The sequence below is a fragment of the Mus musculus genome, chromosome 15 (assembly GCF_000001635.26).
Source record: "Mus musculus strain C57BL/6J chromosome 15, GRCm38.p6 C57BL/6J".
NCBI classification, from domain to species: Eukaryota; Metazoa; Chordata; class Mammalia; order Rodentia; family Muridae; genus Mus; species Mus musculus.
Window position 1 is genome coordinate 29,362,706 of NC_000081.6, and position 5,825 is coordinate 29,368,530.

Sequence of the window (5,825 nt, forward strand, 5' to 3'; positions counted from 1 at the left end):
GAAAGCAAGAGGCTCCCAGGACCTAAGAGGAATGAGATTAACTTAAATGCTCAATAGAGAGGAGAGAGAACCTGTAGAGACCATATTCAGAGGTTAAAAATAATTTTTAAGTAACTAAAAATCGTTTCAGACCACTAGTATGAGTCACTTTCTTCTTAGCAAAATAAGGCTGTTATATTACCACGAATTTTCACAACTGGAAAAGACACTGTTGAAAGTTCACAACAGATTCTTAGAATATATATTTAATGAAACTAAGAGCTTCTCTGATAGTTATACTGAATGATATTTTGTCATGAGTTAATTCACCCATTCAGAAAATTCATCAATGTGCTGCACCTTTTTTCTTTCTCTTCTCTCCTCTTCTCTTCTCTTTTCTTCTCTTCTCTTCTCTTCTCTTCTCTTCTCTTCTCTTCTCTTCTCTTCTCTTCTCTTCTTTTCTTTTCTTTCTTTTTTCCCCCAGATACAATTCTAGTAAGTATAACTGGAGGAATTAAGATAGCAGTTTTTCCCTCAGTGATTTTGAATATTTACATTTTTGGGGGAATGGAGACAATAAGCAGAATCAATTGGATCAAGGCCATGTTATACTAGTTTATGCACAAAACACAATGTTAAGAATTCTAGGACAGAATGGATCCTACTTATAAATACTGCAACAGAGGTTCAAGTATCAAGGAGATATCTGAAATAAAATTGAAAAACTGGAAAGCCGTGCTTAGAAGAGAAGTTTGCTTTATAATGTACTTAGGAACCATGACCCTCTAGTGAAGTGGCAATAGTCATTTCTCTTCTAAGGTCCATGACTTTGCTTTCCTGGGAAGTGGGCTGGGTTTCTAATACCAGGCATGGTTTCCCACCTGTAGGGTAGGGTCAGCTTGAAGTTCAATTACACAGCTGTTGTTTACCAACAACAAGTGTGTGCCAATCACTGCAACCTTACAGGTACCTTGGCATGCTGGTTATCATTGTGGTTGGTGGGTATCACAAATGGGTGACACTATTAGCTTCTTCCATTCCTTGGTAGCTTGCGTAGTGTTTTGTGGTACCGTGGAAACTAGATCACAGGAAAGAGTGTTTCAAGTTAAATACAGCTCAAATAATCTTAAGCTTGTTTCTTACGTGGTTGGTGTAGTCAACAATAGGAGTGTATATATGGCAACCAAGGTTAATACCAGAAGTTCACATTGTTTTGAAATCAATCACTTAAATTACCACTACCAACCATTCTAAAAAGTATTTCTAATGCTTGGTACTGGGAGGTTTGTTAGTAGAGTTGTATAGTTAGTTTATTTATGTATATAATACAATCTCAATCAAAATACCCAAAATATTCTTCACAGAAATTGTAAAAACAATGAAAACATTCATATGGAATAAGAGATCTGGATTTCAAGGAATTCCTTTAAGAAAGCCAAACCAAAACAAACAAACAAAAAAAAAACCCTGAATACTAGTCAACTTGTCATTACAGACATTACAATACATTATAGAACTATAGTAATATTACTGGTATTGGTACTGATACAAAACAGATATGTAGAATAATTGAGTAAGTAGAAGACAAAGATATGTATATTCATAACTACAGGTAACTGATTTTGAAAAGATCCAAATAAATAAATAAATAGCTATACTTAGGAAAGGACAAAATCTTCAAGAAATTATGCTGAGAAAACTGCATGTCCACACTCAGAGGAATAGAATTGGACCCAAATTTACCACACTACATAAAGATTCCAGACATCTGCATTAAAGATTGCAATTTGGAAACTGAAATGTTAAAGCTATGAGAGGAAAACATGAGAAGTGCTCAACAGCGATGGACAGAGAAGTACTTTCTGAACAGGAACTGCGTTTTCCAAGGAATTAAGTAGAAAATTGACAGGGAAGATGTCTTGAAATCAAACAGTTTCTGTACAGCCAAGGAAACAACCCATAAAGTGAAGAGAGATTGAACAGAGTGGTAGACAAATTTTGCCAGGTATAATTCTCAACATGGATAAATATTCAGATTTTTAAAAATGGGTGAGCGATCTAGAGAGCTCTCAATTAAAAAAAAAAAAAAAAGATGGGGCTAAAAGTACCTCAAAACGGATTCATTATCCTCAGCAATTACAGAAATGCAAATTACAGTAACTTCTGGATTTCAATTCACCTCAGTGAGATAGGCTAAGATAAACAAGTGGCAGCAGATGCTGACGAGGTTGTGGGCAAAGGGGAGGTCCTCATCTACTGCTGATGCAATTGGAAAGTGCTACAGCTGCGCTGAAGCTCAGTACAGAAAATCCTCACGAACCTGAAAACAAGCCTACCCTATGACCCAGCTATACCATTCCTTGTCACATACCTGTAGGCTTATATTGTTTCAAAGCCTACTTTATGTAGGATTATTTTATTAGGGTTCTTTAACTTCCTTCTAACCCACCCACCAATGGTAAGGGAGAAAGATGGTTGTTAGGGCAAGGGGGTTGTGGACCTGTTTGGAAGTAGTTCTCTGAGGGGTTTCTAACCTTCATTGTTAGGATATCAGCTGTCCAGTCTAATAGCAAACACCTAACAGGAATCAGTAGCAGTGGCTTGATCCCACAAACTGCAAGGCTGAGCTGATTGGCATGAATTGGCATTACTCAGCAGAGGCAGCAAGAAGCAGAGTCCCATGAGAAGGTTTATGAAACCTATTTCTCTATGAAGTCATAGCAAGTGAAGATCAGTGACACACTTCATAGCACGGAAAGACCAGCGAAAACCAGCAAAGCATTGCAAGGCATAGCAATCCAAGAACATCTGCTCAGTGTCTGCAGGGTACTACTTATCTTCCATAACACCACAGACCTTCCCTCTCAAGGGTCTATTTCAGTAAAATATCTTCTCACAAGTCTCCAAAGAAACCAGATATTTCCACTTGACATTCCCATTGTAGTAAACTTCATATTCCACAATTACTGTCTAAGCCACGTTTACTGTGAATAGTGAAAATGTAATACATATACGTAATATGTTCTTCAACTGATGAATGTATAATGAAAATGTACATATACATATACACAATGCAATACTATTCAGCAACATAGAAAAATGAAATTAGGATTTTTGCATGCAAATGTTGGACCTAGAAAAGATGGTATTGACCAAGATCCAGAAATATGAATGTCACATTTTCTCTTATCTGTGGTTGCTAGATACAACTCTACAGATATACGTGTACAATAAGTGTAATTTTGGGAGGATTTTCTTCTGCCCTCTTTTGTTCCCAAATAACTGCAAGGCTCTTCAATGACTGCTGTAGCCCTTTCTGGCTCCCAAATAACTTACACAGTATCCTAGTATTTTTATTAAAAAGAGGAAAAAACCACAAGTTATAAGGGGTCTCATATACAGGGAAATGGTAGTGTAGTGGTAGATCTGCCCAATCTAGGCAAACAGCATGTATTCATATTAATTGAGTTGTGTTTTCTTTCTTTTTTTTTTTTAAGTTTCCAAACAATATTTATTTATTTATTTATTTTAATTTTTTATTTATTTTATTTTTTTCCATTTTTTTATTAGGTATTTACCTCATTTACATTTCCAATGCTACACCAAAAGTCCCCCATACCCACACACCCCCACTCCCCTACTCACCCACTCCCCCTTTTTGGCCCTGGCGTTCCCCTGTACTGGGGCATATAAAGTTTGCATGTCCAATGGGCCTCTCTTTCCAGTGATGGCCAACTAGGCCATCTTTTGATACATATGCAGCTAGAGTCAAGAGCTCCGGGGTACTGGTTAGTCCATAATGTTGTTCCATCTATAGGGTTGCAGATCCCTTTAGCTCCTTGGGTTCTTTCTCTAGCTCCTCCATTGGGAGCCCTGTGATCCATCCATTAGCTGACTGTGAGCATCCACTTCGGTGTATGCTAGGCCCCGGCATAGTCTCAAAAGAGACAGCTATATCTGGGACCTTTCAGCAAAACCTTGCTAGTGTATGCAATGGTGTCAGCATTTGGAAGCTGATTATGGGGTGGATCCCTGGATATAGCAGTCTCTATATGGTTCATCCTTTCATCTCAGCTCCAAACTTTGTCTTTGTAACTCCTTCCATGGGTGTTTTGTTCCCAATTCTAAGGAGGGGCATAGTGTCCACACTTCAGTCTTCATTCTTCTTGAGTTTCATGTGTTTAGCAAATTGTATCTTATATCTTGGGAATCCTAGGTTTGGGGATAATATCCATTTATCAGTGAGTGCATATTGTGTGAGTTCCTTTGTGAATGTGTTACCTCACTCAGGATGATGCCCTCCAGGTCCATCCATTTGGCTAGGAATTTCATAAATTCATTCTTTTTAATAGCTGAGTAGTACACCATTGTGTAGATGTACCACATTTTCTGTATCCATTCCTCTGTTGAGGGGCATCTGGGTTCTTTCCAGCTTCTGGCTATTATAAATAAGGCTGCTATGAACATAGTGGAACATGTGTCCTTCTTACCAGTTGAGGCATCTTCTGGATATATGCCCAGGAGTGGTATTGCTGGATCCTCCGGTAGTACTATGTCCAATTTTCTGAGGAACCGCCAGACTGATTTCCAGAGTGGTTGTACAATCCTGCAATCCCACCAACAATGGAGGAGTGTTCCTCTTTCTCCACATCCACGCCACCATCTGCTGTCACCTGAATTTTTGATCTTAGCAATTCTGACTGGTGTGAGGTGGAATCTCAGGGTTGTTTTGATTTGCATTTCCCTGATGATTAAGGATGTTGAACATTTTTTCAGGTGCTTCTTTACCATTCAGTATTCCTCAGGTAAGAATTCTTTGTTCAGTTCTGAACCCCATTTTTTAATGGGGTTATTCGATTTTCTGATGTCCACCTTCTTGAGTTCTTCATATATGTTGGATATTAGTCCCCTATCTGATTTAGGATAGGTAAAGATCCTTTCCCAATCTGTTGGTGGTCTCTTTGTCTTATTGACGGTGTCTTTTGCCTTGCAGAAACTTTGGAGTTTCATTAGGTCCCATTTGTCAATTCTCGATCTTACAGCACAAGCCATTGCTGTTCTGTTCAGGAATTTTTCCCCTGTGCCCATATCTTCAAGGCTTTTCCCCACTTTCTCCTCTATAAGTTTCAGTGTCTCTGGTTTTATGTGAAGTTCTTTGATCCATTTAGATTTGACCTTAGTACAAGGAGATAAGTATGGATCCATTCGCATTCTTCTACATGATAACAACCAGTTGTGCCAGCACCAATTGTTGAGCATGCTGTCTTTCTTCCACTGGATGGATTTAGCTCCCTTGTCGAAGATCAAGTGACCATAGGTGTGTGGGTTCATTTCTGGGTCTTCAATTCTATTCCATTGGTCTACTTGATTGTCTCTATACCTTTACCATGCAGTTTTTATCACAATTGCTCTGTAGTAAAGCTTTAGGTAAGGCATGGTGATTCCACCAGAGGTTCTTTTATCCTTGAGAAGACTTTTTGCAATCCTAGGTTTTTTGTTATTCCAGATGAATTTACAAATTGCTCCTTCTAATTCGTTGAAGAATTGAGTTGGAATTTTGATGGGGATTGCATTGAATCTGTAGATTGCTTTTGGCAAGATAGCCATTTTTACAATGTTGATCCTGCCAATCCATGAGCATGGGAGATCTTTCCATCTTCTGAGATCTTCTTTAATTTCTTTCTTCAGAGACTTGAAGTTTTTATCATACAGATCTTTCACTTCCTTAGTTAGAGTCACACCGAGATATTTTATATTATTTGTGACTATTGAGAAGGGTGTTGTTTCCCTAATTTCTTTCTCAGCCTGTTTATTCTTTGTGTAGAGAAAGGCCATTGACTTGTTTG